This window comes from Eschrichtius robustus, chromosome 2 (genome assembly GCF_028021215.1).
Source record: "Eschrichtius robustus isolate mEscRob2 chromosome 2, mEscRob2.pri, whole genome shotgun sequence".
Taxonomy (NCBI): Eukaryota; Metazoa; Chordata; class Mammalia; order Artiodactyla; family Eschrichtiidae; genus Eschrichtius; species Eschrichtius robustus.
Genome location: NC_090825.1, coordinates 127,329,457 through 127,350,240, shown reverse-complemented (window position 1 = coordinate 127,350,240; position 20,784 = coordinate 127,329,457). Strand labels below are relative to the sequence as shown.

The 20,784-nt window shown below is 36.1% G+C and overlaps 1 pseudogene; it reads right to left on the bottom strand.

Moving 5' to 3' along the window:
- Window positions 1-393: 393 nt before the first annotated feature.
- LOC137758940 (protein phosphatase 1 regulatory subunit 12A pseudogene) lies at window positions 394-13,588 on the bottom strand (annotated as a pseudogene).
- Between the last annotated feature and the right edge of the window lie 7,196 nt (window positions 13,589-20,784).

Below are 20,784 nucleotides of genomic sequence, written 5' to 3'. Positions count from 1 at the left end.
TGCATGAAGAAAAGATTGATAAAATGGCTTATATTAATATTAAAATTTCTTCTGTGTTAAAAGAAGTTATTAGTTTGAATAAACTTGGATGTATCTAGCAAAATTACATATGCAATTTCTAAACATTTTTAGGAATCTTCTAAAGATATGTTGGGGAAATATTAAGAGATGCATGCTTGGGACTTCCCTGGCAGCCTAGTGGTTAAGACTTCGCCTTCCAATGCAGGGGTGCAGCTTCGATCCGTGGTTGGGGAGCTAAGATCTCACATGTCTTGGGGCCAAAAAAACCAAAACATAAAACAGAAGCAATATTGTAACAAATTCAATAAAGACTTTAAAAATGGTCCACATCAAAAAAAAATCTTAAAAAAAAAAGAGGTACATACTTAACGTTCATTCATCATAGCACTGTTCACAACAGAAAAAAGACAGTAAACAGCCTAAATGATTATTGATAGAAAATGTTTAAATATAGTATATCTGCACACTGGGGACTGTGCAACTCTAAAGAGGAATAAGATACGTCTTTTTATACTCTCCAGTCATGTTCTTAAATAAAACAAGGCACAGAAGAATTACAGTACACTGTCTTCTAAGAAAGACAGGTAGTGGTGGGAACAAGTGCACATATGAGATACGTCTTTTTATACTCTCCATTCATGTTCTTAAATAAGGCACAGAAGAATTACAGTACACTGTCTTCTAAGAAAGACAGGTAGTGGTGGGAAGAAGTGCACATATTTTCTTATATATAAGTACAAATGCTGAAAGGAAAGACCCAAATATTAATTAAAATGTTTTGCTCTAAGGTGATGGAACATGGTGGAGAGGATAGTGATATCCCTTAGACCTCTCATGAATGTAACTTTGTTTTGTATAATTGACTTTGGAACCATGTAAATAGTATAAATAATAACAAAACAAAGTCAAAATGAAGTGACACCTAAAAATTTAGCAAAATGAAACTAAACATATATAGCATTGGTGGTTACCATACCGAGAAATAATTTCAAGGAACTTTAAACTGTTTGTTTTTCCCTGGTGGGATATATCATAAGGATAAAGGAACGGCAAAGAAGGTGTTTTTCAGTAACTGTTCCGTTACTCATAATACTGGTATTGATAATAATATTGGATACATACACATACAGAGAGAAGAAAAAGAAATGAAGGAATGGATCAAATAAATACAGTAGTCCCCCCTTATCTGCGGTTTCGCTTTCTGTGTTTTCAGTTACCTGCTGTCAACCTCCATCTAAAAATATTAAATGGAAAATTCTGTAAATAATTCGTAAGTTTTAAATTGCACATCATACTGAGTAGTGTGAAGAAGTCTCTTACTGTCCCGCTCCCTGGGACATAAATCATCCCTTTGTCCAGTGTATCCTGCCTGTGAAGTCACTTAGTAGTAATTTCGTTTATCAGATCAACTGTCATGGTATCACAGTGCTTGTGTTCAAGTCACCCTTATTTTACTTAGTAATGGCCCTGAAGCACAATAGTAATGATGCTGGCAATTCAGATATGCCAAAGAGAGGCTGTGAAATGTTTTCTTAAAGTGAAAAGGTAAAAGTTTTTGACTTAGTAAGGAAAGAAAAAAATTGTATGCCAAGATTGCTAAGACCTATGGTAAGAACAAATCTGTGAAATTGTGAAGATGGAAAAATAATTCATGCTGGTTTTGCTGTCACACCTCAGACTTCAAAAGTTATGGCCCCAATGCATGATAAGTGCTTAAGTTAAGATGGAAAAGGCATTAAACTTGTACAAGAAGATATTTTGAGAGAGAGGCCACATTCACATAACTCTTATTACAGTATATTGTTATAATTGTTTAATTATTAGTTACTGTCTTATTGTGCCTAATTTGTAAATGCAACTTTATCATAGGATGTATGTATAGGAAAAAACAGCTCAATTTCAGGCATCCACTGCGGGTCTTGAAACATATCCCCTGTGGTCAAGGGAGAACTACTGTAGTTATGAATGTCTTTAGGAACCAAAGATTTCAGGTGTATGATAAAAAATTACCATATCAAAGATGTTAAGTAAAACCTTATAATCCTAAATTTGTTTTTCTCCCTAGAGTTACTGAGATATAGTTGACATAGCATTGTGTAAGTTTAAGGTGTACAAAGTGATAATTTGATACATGCAATGTATATTTATAATGTGACATTTACCACAATATGGTTAGTCAACACCTTCATCACCTCACATAGTTATCATTTTATTTTTGTGGTGAAATCATTTAAGATTTACTCTCAGCAACTTTCAAGTATATGATACAGTATTGTTAGCTGTAGTCACCATACTATACATTAGATCCCCAGAACTTATTTATTATGTAACTGGAAGTGTGTACCATTTGACCAACATCTCATTTTCCCTGGCCCTCAGCCCCTGGCAGCCACCAAACTACTCTCAATTTCTATGATTTTAGCATTTCCATATTTTATATATGTGGGGTCATTGAGTATTTATATTTCTCTGTCTGACTTTACTTACCGTAATGCCCTCAGGGTCCATCCGTGTTGTCACAAATGGCAGGATTTCCTTTTTTCCCCCAGTTTTATTGAGATATAACTGACATATAACAAACATTGTATAAGTTTAAGGTATACAGCATAATGATATGCATATATTGTGAAATGATTGCCACTATAAATTTAGCTAACATCTATCACTTCATACAGCTACAGGTTTTTTTCCTGTGCTGAGAACTTTCAAGATTTACTCTGTTAGCAACTTGCAAACATATGATGCAGTATTGTTAACTATAGCCACCGTGCTGTACAGGAATTCCTTCATTTTTTATAGCTGAATTATATATATATATATATATATATATATATATATATATATATATATATATATATATATATATATATATATATATAGTCATATGTAGTTTTTAAAAATAAATTTATTTATTTTTGGCTGCGTTGGGTCTTGGTGGCTGTGCACGGGCTTTCTCTAGTTGTGGTGAGCAGGGACTACTCTTTGTTGCGGTGCAGGGGCTTCTCTTGTTGCGGTGGCTTTTCTTGTTGCGGTGGCTTCTCTTGTTGTGGAGCACAGGCTCTAGGCGCACGGGCTCAGTACTTGTGGCTTGTGGGCTCTAGAGCGCAGGCTCAGTAGTTGTGGCGCATGGGCTTAGTTGCTCCGTGGCATGTGGGATCTTCCCGGACCACGGCTTGAACTCGTGTCCCCTGCATTGGCAGGCAGATTCACCACTGTGCCACCAGGGAAGTCCTGTTATGTAGTTATAAAAATGACTATTGTGATTAATGCTGCAGTGAACATGGGGGTGTAGATATCTCTGCAAGTAGTGATTTCACTTCCTTTTGATATATATGCCCAGAAGCAGGACTTTTTTAGGAACCTCCATGTTTTCCATAATAGCTGTGCTGATTTACATTCATACCAGTAGTGTATAGGGTTCCCCTTTCTCTGCATCGTTGCCAACATGTTATCTGTCTTTTTGATGATAGCCATTCTAACAGGTATGAGGTTAGAATGGTTTTGATTTGCTTTTTTCTGATGATTAGTGATGTTGAGCGCCTTTTCATATACCTGTTGACCATTTGGATGTCTTCTTTGGAAAAATGCCTATTCAATTTCTCTGCCCATTTTATAATCAGATTGTTTCTTTGCTATTGAGTTGTATGAGTTCCTTATATATTTTGGATAGTAACCTCTTACCAGATCAGTGATTTGCAAGTATTTCCCCCTCTTCCATAGGTTGTCTTTTCATTTTGTTGATTATTTCGTTTTCTTTTCAGAAACCTTTTAATTAATTAATTAATTTAGATTTCTAATTATTTTTATTTTTTAAATTTTTTATACATCTTTATTGGAGTATAACTGCTTCACAATGCTGTCTTAGTTTCTGTTATACAACAAAGTGAATCACCCATATGCATACATATATCCCCATATCCCCTCCCTCTTGAGCCTCCCTCCCACCCTCCCTATCCTACCCCTCTAGGTCGTTGCAGAGCACCAAGCTGATCTTCCTGTGCTATGCTGCTGCTTCCCACTAGCTATCTATTTTACATTTGGTAGTGTATATGTGTCAGTGCTAACTCTCACTTAACCCCAGCTTCCCCTCCCCCGCCACTTGTGTCCTCAAGTCCATTCTCTATGTCTGCGTCTTTATTCCTGCCCTGCCATTAGGTTCATTACTACCTTTTTTTTTAGATTCCATATATATGCGTTAGCATACGGTATTAGTTTTTCTCTTTCTGACTTACTTCACTCTGTATGACATGTACAATGGAATATTACTCAGCCATAAAAAGAAACGAAATTGAGTTACTTGTAGTCAGAAGCTTTTTAGTTTGATGTAGTTCCACTTGTTTATTTTGCTTTTATTTCCTCTGCTTTTGGTGTCATATCCAAAAAAAATCATTGCCAAGACCAATGTCAAGGAACTTTTCCCCTGTTTTCTTCTAGGAGTTATATGGTTTCAGGTAAATTTAGTCTTTAATCCATTTTGAGATAACTTTTGTGAGTGGTGTAAGGTAGGGGTCTAGTTTCATTCTTTTGAATGCGGATACCCAGTTTTCCCAGCACCATTTAATGAAGAGATTATCCTTTCTCCATTGTGTGTCCTTGATGAAGATTAGCTGACTGTATATGTATGGGTTTATATCTGGGCTCTCTATTCTGTTCCACTGGTTTATGTGTCTGTTTTTATAGCAGTACCATTCTGTTGATTACTATAGATTTGTAATATAGTTTGACATCAGGAAATATGTTGCCTCCAGCTTTGTTCTTCTTTTTCAGTATTGCATTGGCTATTTAGGGTCTTTGTGGTTCCCGATGAATTCTAGGATTGTTTTTTCTATGTCTGTGAAAAATGCCAATGGAATTTTAATAGTGGGTGCATTGAAACTACAGGTTGTTTTGCTACTATAGACATTTTAACAATATTAAGTCTTCCAAACTATGAACACAGATTATCTTTTCATTTATTTGTGTCCTCTTCAGTTTTTTAAATTGGTATCTTATAGTTTTCAGTTTACAGTTTGAGTTAATACCTAAGTATTTTATTGTTTTTGATGCCTTTGTAAATGGGATTTTTTTTTTTTTGGCCATGCTGTGTGGTTTGCAGGATCTTAGTTCCCTGACCAGGGATCGAACCCAGGCCCTCGGCAGTGAAAGCACTAAGTTCTAACCACTGGACTGCCAGGGAATTCCCTGGATTGTTTTCTTAATTTCTCTTTCCAATAGTTCATTGTTTGTATATAGATGAATAACTAATTTCTGCATATTGATTTTGTATGCTTCAGCTTTCCTGAATTTGTTTATTATTTTAACAAGTTTTTTGGTAAAGTCTCTAGAGTTTTCTGTACAAGCATACTTTGCTCTATCATGCTTCACTTTATTATGTTTTGCAGATGTTGTGTTTTTTACAGACTGAAGGTTTGTGGCAAGCCTGTGTTGAGCAAATCTACTGGTGCCATTTTTTCAACAGCATTTGCTCACTTTTTGTCTCTGTGTCACATTTTGGTAATTCTTGCAGTTAGAAGTGGAGCCTGAAGATGTGACTGAGGTGCTACAATCTCATGATAAAACTGTAACGGATGAGGAGTTGCTTCTTATGAATGAGCAAAGAAAGTGGTTTCTTGAGATGGAATCTACTCCTGGTGAGGATGTTGTGAAGATTGTTGAAATGAAAACAAAGGATTTAGAATGTTACTTAAACTTAGTTGATAAAGCAGCGGCAGGGTTTGAGAGGATTAACTGCAATTTTGAAAGAAGTTCTGTGGGTAAAATGCTATCAAACAGCATTGCATGCTACAGAGAAATCGTACGTGAAGGAAGAGTCAATTAATGTGGCAAACTTCACTGTTGTCTTATTTTAAGAAATTGCCACTGTCACCCAGACCTCCAGCAGCCGACACTGGTCAGTCAGCAGCCATCAACATTGAGGCAAGACTCTCCATCAACAAAAAGTAAGACTCGCTGAAAGCTCAAATGGTGGTTAGCATTATTTAGCAATAAGTTATTTTTAAATTAAAGTATTACATGCTTTTAGATATAATGCTATTACATACTTAATAGACTACAGTATATTTTTAACATAGCTTTTATATGTACTAGGAAACCAAAACATTTGTGTGACTCACTTTATTGCGCTATTCACTTTATTGCAGTGGCCTGGAACTTTACCCTCAATATCTCTGAGGTATGCCTGTATATAAGGTCATGTCATCTGCAAACAGAGACACTTTTACTTTTTACTTTTCGATTTGGATGGCTTTTTTTTTTTTTTTTTTGACTAATTGCTCTGGCTAGTACTTCTAGTATTATGTTCAATAGAAGTGTCAAGAGTGGGCACATATTTGTGAGCTTTTCAGTTTTGCTTCTGTTATTGATTTCTTGTTTCATACCACTGTGGTCAGAAAAGATACTTGATATGGTTTCAGTCTTCATAAATATGCTATGACTTGTTTTGTGATCTATCTATGATTTATCCTGGAGGATGTCCTGTGTGCCATTGGGAAAAATGTATATTCCTTTGCTGTTGAATGAAATGTTGTGTATGTGTCCATTTGATTTAAAATATAGTTCAAGTTCCTTTGTTGATTTTCTGTCTGGATGATCTATCCATTGTTGAAAGTGAGGTATTGAAGTCCTCTACTATTACTGTAGTTTTATTTCTCCCTTCAGACCTGTTAGTATTTGCCTAATATTTAGGTAGTCTGATGTTGGGTGTATATATATTTATAATATTGTATTATCTTGATTAATTGACCCTTTTATCATTATATAATGACCTTTTTTGTCTCTGTTTCAGTTTTTAACTTATAGTATATTTTGTCTAATATAAGTATAGCTATGCTTGATCTCTTTTGGTTTCCATTTGCTTGGAATATCTTTTCCCATTCTGTAACTTTGAACCTATACATGTTCCTAAAGCTGAAGTGAGTCTCTTGTAGGCAGCATATTGTTAGGTCTTGTTTTGTTGTTGTTTTTTTAATCTATTCAGCCACTCTATGCCTTTTGATTGGATAATTTAATCAATTTAAAGTAATTGTTGATCGGCAAAGACTTATTGATGCCACCTTATTGTTTCCTGACTGTTTTGTATTTCTATTTTTCTTTTCTTCCTCTCTTGCTGTCTTCCTTTGTTAATTGATGATTTTCCTTAGAGGTGTTCTTTGATTGCCCTCTCTATCTTTTGTGTATCTACTCTAGGTTTTTGCTTTGATTATCATGAGGCTCACATAAAATATCTTATTCTATTGTAAGCTGATGATAACTTAACCTGATTGCATACAAAAGTACCCTTTGCTCCCCTCATTTTATGTTTTTAATGTAACAATTTATGTCTTTTTATTTGTATATCCATTAACAAATTATTTTGGCTATAGTTATTTTTAATACTTTTATCTTTTTTAACCTTTCTACTGGAGTTAAGTGTTTAATACACCATTGTATGATAGTATTAGAATATTCTGAATTTGACTATGTACTTGCCTTTACAACTGTGTTTTATATTTTCATGTTACTAGCTAGTATCCTTTCATTTCAGCTTAAAGAATTCCTTTTGGCATTTCTTGTAAAGCTGGTATAGTGGTGATGAACCTCCTCAGTTTTGCTGTCTGGGAAAGTCTTTATCTCCCCTTCATTTCTGAAAGGCAGCTTTGACAGGTGGCTCTTGTTTAGGACCTTGATCCATTTTGAGGTAATTTTGTATATGGTGTTAGATAAGGGTATGAATTCATCCTTTTGCTTGTGGCCATCCAGTTTTCCCAACGCTATTTATCGAAAAAGACTGTTCTTTCCCCTTTTAATGGTCTTGGCATCTTTGTTGAGATCATTTGACCATATACGCAAGGGTTTATTTCTGTCCTCTCTATTCTATTACGTTGGTTTATATGTCTATTCTTAGGCCAATACCACACTCTTTTGATTACAGTAGCTTTGTAATAAGTTTTGAAATCAGGATGTGTTAGACTTACAACATTGTTTTTCTTTTGAAGATTGTTTTGGTTATACAGGATTTCCTGAGGTTACATATAAATTTTAGGATGGATTTTTCTATTTCTGCAAAAAACATTATTGGGGTTTTGATGGAAATTGCATTGAATCTGTAGACCACTTTGGATGATATTTACATCTTAACAGTATTAAATCTTCCAGTCCATGAATATGAGATTTCTTTCCGTTTGTGTGTTTCTATAAGTTCTTTCAGCAATGTTTTGTAGTTTTCAGTGTACAAGTCTTTTGTGTCCTTGATTAACTTTATTCCCGTGTATTTTATTCTTTTTCTTGCTATTATAAATGAAATTGTTTTCTTAATTTTATTCCTGTTTTCATGCCTAAATGTTGTGCAGTCACTCAAACTGTTCAATTATCTGTATATTTTATGCCCACATAAGATCATGGAAATTCTCTATATTCAGATGTTCTATTCATACAGTTCAAATCAAAGTAAAATTCCCATAACTATCCTTGTACCTTTAAAAATCTAGAATCCTGAGCTTGGTGGTAAGAACATAACCTCATGTCTTCATAAAACCCATCGAGAGAGAAGACTTAAAATCCTTCTGGGAAAACACTCTTTCCCAACCCCAAAATAATCTAAAATAGGCAGTAGAACACAGTGACCTTCTAAAATGAGGGGGGACAAATTCACATTTTGTATAATATACACTACAATCAGTAATGCAATTAGTGACCATAAGCTTTCCAATGTATAATTTATTCAAAAGTCTGAAATGTTCAGTGGATAAGGAGACAGTTATATGCTAGAAAGATGTAATATTTTTTGCATGGTTTAATTAAAATATAAAGCTATTTGTCCAAATAAAAGCCATATTCATTATGTACTTGGTTTTTTTTTTAAAAGTCACTGGTACATGTATAGTCTGGACATGCTGGTAGTATCAAAGTCAGTGCCTCTTCCCATGGCAGTAACAATGCATTTAGCATTAACCCATGGGTTAAATCTGGAAATGACTTCATAGCATTACTTTGGCTAGCACAACAATTTTAGATAACACTCAGATAAATATAGTTATATGAAATGTGAAGCATTTATCTTATGCAGCTTAAATTGTGGTTGAAAACTATCAAATGCAAACTGAAAATAAAAGCACTTTACAGTAGAAAAGTTTTGTAAAGATAGGGTTCCTTTTAAAGTCTTTATATCACATTGTTAGCAAATTTTGTTTTTAACACTATTATGGAATAGCCTACTTGTGTTAACAGATTTTTGAAATAAGAAAATAGGCAAATGTGCCACGGGGTTTTCTAAAAATCAAGCAACACACACTTATATATACAGTATCACTCAGTACCTGCAAAATGAATGTGAAGATTACAGGATCTAATCTCTTATTCTACAATAATAAACAACAGAAACAACATCTTACCAATGAAGGCAGAAAGTAGGACTTAGAAGAATCTAATCTCAATTGACTTTAAAGCATTCATATAAGAAATAAATGCATATTGCACAAACAATGAGAAAAAATGTTCCTCCAAGCAACTCATTTCCAGCTGGGGGACAACACAGCATTAGCCTGAACCTAACAACAATCTCAGAAGAGCACATGTTCTTTTCTGTAAATGATAAAGGTGTGAAAACATAGAAATGTCTGCCACATGAAGAGTTATAAAGAAAAAATACAAACCCAAACTTAGATGTAAAGCAAAAAAACCTAAATATTGAAAAACTGAAAACTGGCAGATCAAAAAATTCTGAATAACTGTCTTCTCTGGGAGCTGAAAGTTTTTGTTGACACAAAAGTATTTACGTACAACTAAGGCTTGCTGGTTAAATATCTGAGGCATATCTGGCCTTGAACACTTTCTTTATATACTGGAGTTGTACACAAGTTTTCTCAGTTATTTAAAATAAATAAATGAAAAACCCCACTTCTCAGCAGCTGCATTAACGTGAAACAATGACCTCGATACAAGGGAAAAAAAAGAAAAACAAAATGAAACAGAAATCCTAGATAAGTAGGCAATTGGCAGCATATCCAAAAATGATAGCCTCCAAGGATCCTTCCAAGTTTCCAGTGACTTTCAGTTATGATCCATGGGATTACAAATATGTGCAATTCCATTACTTGCTGCTTTTTATTTAATTTGGAAAGTTTGCTTATGACTCTGATCAAGTCCCCATTTTCATCCTTTAGCCTCTGGTTGTCTGCTTTTAGATCTGGTAAAATTTTGAGCTCTTCTTTCACTTCAGATATTCTTTTTAGAGCTCTTTGTCCCCTTTTTCCCCAACTTCTAGTAGTGACCTATCTGCAAATATTTCTTGTCTCTGGGTGGCCTTTTCCAATTGCAATTTAAGATCTGTCAGTTCCATATATGTATCATGTAGCTATGCTTTCAGCTTTTCATTTTCAGTTCGAATTTGTTCATAAAGCTTTTTAAAGTCAGGGAGTCATCCTTTTCTAGCCTGCTACTGTAAGTCTTTCTTTTTTTAAAGTAACTGTATGATGCAGAGTAACCCAGCAAGGAATTAATACCAATCACTAGATGACATGGAACTTGTTTCACATCTAGAAATGGAATCCATCTAAGTTTCTTTCTTATTGGATCTCCCATCTGTATCTGATTGTTGTTCTTTTTCATTTTCATCTCTATCTTGTGTCCGAAATGAAACTCCTGTAGATCTTCTTTTCTCTCTTGGCCACTGTTGTTCTCTGATTGATTTAGGGTGTGCTTTATTTTCTCCTTTTTCTTCTCTCTTTTCTCCCTCGTCTTCATTTTCTTTTGTTAATCTTCTGGAATACACAGAAGTTATACCTACAAGATTGTTTGGCCTGTTTAGATGACTTGAATCATAGAGTGAACTGTTCATGGTAGAAAGTGAACAGGATGCCCTCGCCCCCCACCCCGAGGTCCGTGGCGCAGGGTGACTCTGGTCGCTGGGCCTGCCTGCTCTGTGGGCCACGTGCTGTGCTTCCACCTCCCGCTCCTTCGTAGCTGCCCCAGCTCAGGGCCAGGGCCACATGGTGAGTGAGGCGGGGTCTGGGGAAGGCGGTGCTGCCCAGGGACCCTGGGTCATCCTAGTTGTGGGAGGGGGTGCTCAGGAAGAAGGGGCCTGCAGTGGGGGGCTCAGGAAGAAGGGGCCCTAGTTGTGGGGGGGTGCAGTGGGGGAGGTGGGTACGGCGTGGGCACTAGCTGGTGGGTTGGGCAAGGAGGCCACCATCTTCAAGGTGGAGGTGGTGCAGCAAGGCGTGGCCCTGGAGGAGGGAGAGGTGGCGGGGATCCGGGAGGAGTTAGGGCTGCTCGTGGAGGACATCATGCAAGTGTTGGAGGTGGTGGCAGAGGAGGAGCAGGAGGAGATGCAGGCGGAGGAGCGGGAGGGGAAGCCCCAGGAGCAGGAGCAGGAAGAGCCAGAGCCGGGACCCACGATGGCCTGGCCCCCGCTAGAGGCGCTGGGGGCCCTGCAGTTAGAGCTGAGCACTCTGAATGCCCAAGCCAGCAGGGCAAGCGCAAGATTAGTCAGAGGCGGAATCCTCAGTTTGATCGCAGAAGGGCCATCATCCAGGGCATTCCTGGCTTCTGGGCCAGAGCCACTATGAACCACTCCCAGATGTCGGCCATGATCAGTGACCAAGATGAAGACACGCTTAGCTACATGATCAATTTGGAGGTGCAGGAACTGGGCCATCCCAGGCACCACTGCAGGTTGATGTTTTTCTTTTGGAACAACCCCTGCTTCTGGAATGACATGATCGTTAAGGAGTATCACCTTAGCATTGCTGGATATAGGGCGTCTCGTTCCACTCCCGTCCAGTGGTTCTGGGATTATGAATGAGGAGCCCCCAACTGCAGGCAGGACACCACCAGCCTTAACTTCCTCAACTGGTTGTCTGACCACAACTGCCCAGGGTCTAACAGGATTGCTGAGATCATCGGCGAGGAACTGTGACCCAATCCCCTGCACTACTACCCCAGGGAGGAAGGCCCCACCAGGATAGACCCGGAGATGAAGGTGCCGGGGGAGCCTCAGAGTTTGGCCAAATAGCACAAGAGGCAGGAGGCGTCTACAGATGTGGGAGACGCGTGGATGTATCTACCTATGCGGTCCTGGTGCCCAGGGGAGAAACGAGGAAAGGATGGCCAGTGAAGGTTCCAGAGAGCTGGGCCCCACATGTGGGGAATGATGCCCAGAGAGACATAAACAAGCTAACAAGTTCCAAAAAAAAAGAAAGTGAACAGGATGGAGTGGTTGAACTTGAAGTCAGTTCTGGTCTGTAAGGCTGATAAACTTTTTTTTTTTCTTTTCCGTTTTGGTTTATTACAGGATATTGAATATAGTTCCCTGTGCAATACAGTAGAACCTTGTTGTTTATCCATTCTATATATAATAGTTTGCATCTGCTAATCCCAAACTCCCACTCCATCCCTCCCCACCCCTTCACCCCCACTTGGCAACCACAAGTGTGTTCTCTATGTCTGTAAGTCTGTTTCTGTTTCATAGATAAGTTCATTTGTGTCATATTTTAGATTCCACATATAAGTGATGTCATATGGTATCTGTCTTTCTCTTTCTGACTTACTTTACCTAGTATGATAATCTCTAGTTGCTGCAAATGGCATTATTTCGTTCTTTTTTATGGCTGAGTAGTATTTCATTGTATATATATACCACATCTTCTTTATCCATTCATCTGTCAATGGACATTTAGGTTGTCTCCCTGTCTTGGCTATTGTAAATAATGCTGCTATGAACATAGGGGTGCATGTATCTCTTCGAATTATAGTTTTGTCTAGGTATATGCCCAGGAATGGGATTGCTGGATCATATGGCAACTCTATTTTTAGTTTTTTGAGGAACCTCCATGCTGTTTTCCATAGTGGCTGCACCAATTTACATTCCCAGCAACGGTGTGAGAGGGTTCCCTTTTCTCCACACCCTCTCCAGCATTTATTACTTGTAGACTTTTTAATCATGGCCATTCTGATTGGTGTGAGGTGGTACCTCATTGTAATTTTGATTTGCATTTCTCTAATAATTAGAATGTTGAACATCTTTTCATGTGTCTGTTGGCCATATGTATGTCTTCTTTGGACAAATGTCTGTTTAGGTCTTCTGCCCATTTTTTGACTGGGTTGTTTTTTTGTTATTGAGTTGTATGAGCTGTTTATATATTTTGGAATTAAGTCCTTGTCAGTCATATCATTTGCAAGTATTTTCTCCCCATCTGTAGGTTGTCTCTTTCCATTTTGTTTATGGTTTCCTTTGCTGTGCAAAAGCTTATAAGTTTGATTAGGTCGCATTTGTTTATTCTTTTATTTCTATTGCCTTGGGAGACAAGGCTGATAAATCTTATCATATGTTCTGAAGTACTTTTGTTCATATTTATCTTCTCTAGATGTTTCTGCTTCTTTTCTTCTTCCTTCTCTTTATCCTGCTTTCCTTTCCCCCCTTTTTCTTTTTCTTGTTCTCTGATTTGGGTACAATGACTTCTTCATATTGTTTTTTCAGCTTCCTAAAGATCAGTCTATGCTGTGTTGATCTTCTAGACTGTCTTGCTTGTCTAGATCTTGCTTTTCTTTGCGTTTCAGACTCTTCATCTCTAACGGGGTGAAATATGACCTTCATGTCTCCTTGACCTCTACTGTGGAGGAAAATGCCCCCAACAGTTGTAGTCAGGATTATTTATTGCAAGATTTTTGATTACTTATTCAATCTTCTTACTGGTTTTAAATCTATCGATTTTCTGTTTCTTCATGATTTAGTACTGGTAAGTTTTGAGTTTCTAGGAATTTGTCTGTTTCATCTAGATTATTCAATTTGTTGGTGTACAGTTGTTCATAGTACTCTTACAATCTTTTTTAGCTCTGTAAAATCAGTTGTAATGTCCCCTCTTTCATTTCTGATTTTAGTTATTTGAATCTCTTCTCTTTTTTCTCAGTCAATCTAGTTAAAGGTTTGCCAATTTTGTTGATCTTTTTGAAGAACCAACTCTTGGTTTCATTAATTTTCTCTGTTGGTTTTTATTGTCTATTTTGTTTATCTCTGCTCTAATCTTTATTATTCTCTTTCTTCTGGTAGACCTAGGGAGCATACACTCTTAATTATCATTATACAGTATTTTATCACTGAAGAATTACACTGTATTATGAGTCTGAGTTCTTAGATGACTGGTTAGATCAGAATTCTCTAAGACTAGCAGACCTCCATGTGTGTTACAACAACACTCCCCTAAGCATTCCTAATTTTCCTTGTTTTATTTCACTTTTTAAATGGTACTTTTGTCATATTGTAACTTACCTTGTTTATTGTTTATTGTCTATCCATTTTGGTAGCATTTAAGCCTGAATGGAGCAGGAATATTTAGCTATATTAAAATGATGTAGCTGAAGCTATAGAAGAGTGCGTGACACATAGTAGATGTTCACTGAATATTTGCTGAACAACTAAATGATAGCATGAATGAACAGTTTTACTCATGTAATAACCTGAGTGGAATTACCCAAAATTTTGTACATCAGAAAGCTTTTAAGGTGTGGGTAAGTTGGGAGTAAGAAAGATGAGAAAAGAAGGGAAGACCAGAAGAAAAAGGTATTTTCATTTTGGGGAGATAATCTAAATATTTCTTATTTGCTATGGTAATTGGTGAGAGTAGTGATAAATCTGTATACTAGTAAGAGGAGCATTCTCAAAAGCCCTAAAGTGAAAGTGAGTTGAGGAAGAACAAGAATGTCTGAAGTGGAATGAATGAGGGGAAGTGGTTTATGATGTCAAAAAAATTGAGGAAGATAATGTAGGGCATTTTAAAGCATGCTGTAGAGTTTTTTAAAAGCAGGTTTATTGAGGTTTAATAGACAAACAATAAATCGCACATATTTGATAACATTGGCTTATGTATACACCAGTGAAACTGTCACCACAGTCAAGATAATGAAAATGTCCGTCATCCCCCAAAGTTTCTTCTTATCGCTTGGAAATTAATTCCTCTTCCCCAACTGGCTCTCTGCCTCATTCCCAGGCAAAGACTGACCTGTTTTCTGCCACTATATATTCATTTGCATTTTCTAGAATTTGATGTAAGTAGAATCATAACGTATGCACTCTTGTTTTTACTGATTTCTTTCACTCAGCATACTTATTTTGAATTTAATCCGATTTTCTATGTGTACCAAGAGTTCATTCCTTTCTGTTGCTGATTAGTATTCTATCGTATGGATGCCTATGATGGACATTTGAGTTAATTTTAGTTTTTGGCTTTTACAAATAAAGCTGCTATGAGCATTCCTGTACAAATGTTTGCATGCACATGTATTGGATATTGTATGTTGTATGTGCACCTGCCTAATACTTATTCTCTTGGATAAACATTAGGAATGGAATGGCTGGATCATATAGTCACTGAATACTTAACCTGAGGAATTGCCTGTTTTCCAAAGGGATTGCACCATTTTACATTCCCACTAGCTGCATGTAAAAGTTCATTTCTGTACATCCTTGCCAGTATTTGGTAATATTAGTTTTTAAAATTTTAGTCATTTTAGTAAGTGATTAATGGTATCTCACTATGATACCATAGCATTTCCCTGATGACTAATGATGTTGGGCATCTTTTCCTGTTCTTATTTGCCATCAGTATACCTTTAGTGAAGTGCCTGTTTAAATCTTTTGGTCAGTTTTAAATAATTTCGTTGTTAGAGGTCTTCATATATTCTGGCTGATGGTTCTTTCTTAGATATATGACTTGGAAACAATTTCTCCTAGTCAGTGGGTTCTCTTTTTATTCTCTTAAATTGTGTCTTTTGAATACCAGAGGTCCAATTTATCATTTATTATTTTATGATTCATGCTTTTGGTGTCAACTAAGAAATCTTTGCCTCATCCTAGGTCACAAAGGATTTCTCCTACATTTTATTCTAGGAGTTTTATAGTTTTAGAGTTTATATTTAGGGCTATGAGCCATTTTGAGTTAATTTTTTTGTATGTAGTATGAAGAGTGGATTAAGGTTCAATTTAAATTATGGATATCCAATTATTCCAGCACTATTTGTTGAAAAGGTGATTCTTTCCCCCACAGAATTGCCTTTGTTATTATTATCAGTTGAATCTATTTCTGAACTATCTATTCTGTTTCATTTATACATTTTTCTGTCTTTACACCAATACCACACTCTCTTGATTATTGCAGTGTGTGTATAATAAGCCTTGAGATCAGGTAGTGTTAAGCCTCAAAGTTAATTTTTTTTTTTTTTCAAAGTTGTTTTGGCGATTCTTGGTCCTTTTCCTTTCCATATGAATATAAAACTGTCCTTCTCATACAGTGACAGTTTTATTTCTTTTCTTGTCAGTTTCTTCTCTAAAGCTTGCTGCTGTTTTGAATAGATTGCACTGAACTTATAAATCAATTTTCAGAATTTGACATTATAAAAATAATGAGCTGACACATGAATGTGATGTAGCTCCTTTAAGTCTTCTTTCATCTCTGTTAGCATTGTTTTATCGTTTTCAGTGTACAGGTGTTTCACATCTTTTGTCAGATTTGCCCCCAAACCTTTCATAATTCTACTGTAGATGTTTTAAATTTTAATTTCTGGTTATTTATTGGTTGTATATGGAAGTACAACTAATTATTGTATATTGATCTGGTATACTTCAACCTTCCTGAGCTTACTAATTAGTTCTAGTACCATTTTTTGGTAGAATACATTGGACTTTCTGCACAGAAGATCATGTTATCTACAAGTGAATGTGGTTTTGCCCTTTCCTTTCCAAACCAGACGGTTTTAATTTCTTTTTTGCCTTATTGCACTGACTAGAACCTCCAGTACAATGTTTAATAGAAGTTGTGGGAGTAATTCCTTCCACTTTTTTCTTCATTGTCAAGATTGTTTTAGCTATTTTAGGGCCTGTTCCTTTCCATGTAAGTTTTTTTTTTTTCAAAATAAGCAACTTTTTATTGAAGTATAGTTGATATACAGTGTTGTATTGGTTTCCATGTAAGTTTTTTTTTTTTCAAAACAAGCAACTTTTTATTGAAGTATAGTTGATATACAGTGTTGTGTTGGTTTCAGTTGTATAGCAAAATGATTCATTTATATATATATATGTATTCTTTTTCAGATTCTTTTTCAGATTCTTTTCCATTATAGGGTCTTACAAGATATTGAATCTAGTTCCCTGTGCCATACAATAGGTCTTTGTTGTTTATCTATTTTATATATAGTAGTGTCTATCTGTTATTCCCAACTCCTAATATATTCCTCCCCACCTTTCCCCTTGATGACCATAAGTTTGTTTTCTATGTCTGTGAGTCTGTTTCTGTTTTGTAAATAAGTTCATTTATATCTTTTTTTAGATTCCACATATAAGTGATATCCTATGATATTTGTCTTTCTCTTTCTGACTTACTTCACTTAGTATGATAATCTCTAGGTCCATCCTTGTTGCTGCAAATGGCATTATTTCATTCTTTTTTATGGCTGAGTAATATTCCATTTTATATATGTGCCACATCTTCTTTATCCATTCATCTGTTGACGGACAGTTAGGTTGCTTCCATGTGTTGGCTATTGTAAATAGTGCTGCTATGAACATTGGGGTGCATGTATCTTTTCAAATTAGAGTTTTCATCTTTTCTGGATATATGCCCAGGAGTGGGATTGCTGGATCATATGGGAACTCTATTTTTAGATTTTTAAGGAATACCATATAAATTTTAAAATAATTTTGTCTAAGTCTACAAAAAAAAACTTGCTGTCATTTTTAAGAAAAATTGCTTTAAGCCTATAGATCAATTTGGGCATAATTAACATCTTTACTGTTTATAGTCTTCATATCAGTGACCATGGTATATCTCTATTTATTTGATTTCTTTTAATGATATTTTGTAATTTTCTTCCTAAAGATCCTACATGTTTTGATAAGTGTAAGTCTAAGTGTTTCAGTTTCTTTGGAGTGATTAAAAATGGTATTATGTTTTTATTTGTGCTTGCATGTTTTTATTATTAGTATAGAGAAATGTGATTGATTTTTGTGTTGATCTTGTATCCTCTTACTTTGCTGAACTCACTTAGTTTTAGGCATAATATTGGTAAATTCCTTTGGATTGCCTACATAGACAATCATTCATGTCATTTGCGTATAGGGACAGTTTTGTTTCTTTCCTTTCTGATCTGTATGCTTCTAATTTTGCTTTCTTGTGTTAGTTTAGTGGGTAGAATTTCCAGTACTATGTTGAAGTAGAATGGTGAGAGCAAACATCATTGTCTTGTTCCTGATCTAAGAGGGGAATCATTCAGTCTTTCATCATTAAGTATTATATTTTCTGTGGGTTGTATTTTTTTGTTTTTTGTTTGTTTGGTATATGCTCTTCAGTAAGTTAGGGAAATTCCTTTCTGTTACTATTTTGCTGAGAATTTTTTTTATCATGCATGAGTATTGGATTTTTGTCAAATGCCTGTTCTGTGTCAATTGATATAATCATTTACTTTTTCTTTGTATCCTGTTGGTTAATTTTCTATTTTGAGCCAGCTTTGAATACTTGGAATACATTTCACTTAGTCATAGTGTATAATAGATTGTTGAATTTGGTTTGTTAATATTTTTTTGAGGATTTTTATGTCTACGTTCATGGGAGACATTGATCTGTAGTTTTCTTTCACTGTACTGTCTTGGTATGGTTTTGGTAATAATTTCCTGATAAAATGATTTGGGGAGTATTCCCTTCTTTTCTATTTTCTGGAAGAGATTGTGTAAAATCAGTGTTAATTCTTTAAATTTTGGTAGAATTCTCCAGTGAAACCATTTTTCCTTTTTTGTGAGGTCTTTAAGAATCAACTTTTTACATAGTTATAGGACCATGCAGGTGATCTGTTTCATCTTAGTTGAGTTTTGGTGTTTGAAGAAATGGTCCATTTCTTCTACCTTGCCAAATTTATGAGGCTAAAGTTGTTCATAATAGTCTCACATTATCCTTTTAATGACTGCAAGATCTATAGTGACTTGTTAATATCTATCTCTAGAATTTCCAACACCTTTTTCAATTCTGGTCTGTTTTTTTTTCTTTGAGTGATTTTTCTCTTCATTATGAGTATCATTTTCCAGTTTCTATACATGCCTGATAATTCTTGATTTAGTGGTAGACATTGTGAATTTTACCTTGTTGGATGATAGATACTTCTGTGTTCCAATACATATTTTTGAAGGTTCTTTTCTGTAGTTCGGTTAAGTTACTTGGAAACAGTTGTTAGGTGGCACCAGAGCAAGATTTAAATATAGAGCTAATAATTTCCCACTACTGAGGCAAGACCCTTCTGTTTATTCTTCCCAGTGAATTGTAAAGTTTTCCATTCTGGCTGGTGGAGACAGGTATTAATCTTGGCTTTTTGTGAGCTCCAGTTACTGTTTCCCCCTTCCTTTCTGGTGTCTCTTTTCCCAGACTCTGATTTTCCTTACATATATGCACTGACCAGTACTCTCCTAAATACTTGAAGTGGAACCTCTGCAAGTTTCTGGAGCTCTCTTTCTGTGCAGCTTTCTCCTCTTTGGCCTCTGCTCTGTGAATATAGCTGCCTTGGTCTCTCTGTACTATTAGTTCTTTCTCCTCCACTGTGGAAGTCTGTTGGCCCCTGCCTGGACTCTCTTGTCCTGTGTCATACCTAGAAGTGTTCTCAAGGCAGTAAACTGGGCAATCAGAGGGGTCACCTCAATTTGTTTCCCATCTCTCAAGGATCACTGTCCTTCACAGCCTGATGTCTAATACCTTTAAAGCCGTTGTTTCATACACTTCTCTGGTTTTTCCATTGGTTCAGGTGAAAGTTCCCATCCATTCCCTATTACTTCACTTTGGTCAGAAGCAGAAGTTTGGAATTGGTTTATAAAATTTACTTTTGTTTTATAATTATGTAAACCTTTTTGTGGTTACAAAGTCAAATCAACAGAACATGGTATATTCAAAGAAAATTAGGTATGATTTCTGTCCCTTCTATCTTATTTCCTTCCTCCCTGGGGTAGGAAGTGTCTAAGGTAGCTGCCAGTGATTCCCACCTCCTGATATTCATGGCCTTTTGTAATACCCTCTGCATAAGTAAGCAGCTTCTAACCAATGGCATATGGCAACATAGAGGGGATGTCACTTATATATTGATAATAAGGTTATAAAAGTTTGTGACTTCCATCTTGCTTACAGACTCTTCTCTTGACTCCCTAGATAAGCAAGTTGTAAGTTGGATGGCAAAGTACTGTGGGTGGCTTCCTCTCAACAACCAGCAAGGACATGAATGCCCTTAGTCCAACAATCCTTGAGGTATTAAATTGTGCCAACAATCATGTAATTGAGCTTGGAAATGAATCTCTCCCCATTTGAGTCTTCAGATGAGAGAGACCCCAGCCTGGGCCGATACCTTGATTATAGATTTGTAGAAGACCCCGAAGCAGAGGACTCAGATAATCCATGTCCAGATTCCTGGCCAACATAAACTGTGAAACAATAGATGTGTGTTGTTTTAAGCCACTAAGTTTTGGGGTAGGTTGCTACATTTCAATAGATAACTAATAATGCCTTTTGTAGATTATATTTTATTTGATGGCTTATTCTTCCATCATTTGCTTTTTATTTTTAAGGTAAACATATACAGTTGATTTTCATTATTCACAGATTCTGTATCTGCAAATTCACCTACTTGCTAAAATGTAGTTATAATCTCAAAATCGATACTCACAGTGCTTTTTCAGTCATTGGCAGACATGCACAGAGTAGCAAAAAATTTGAGTTGCCCCATGCACACATTCCCGGCTGAGTTTAAACAAGGGGATGCTCTGCCTTCCTG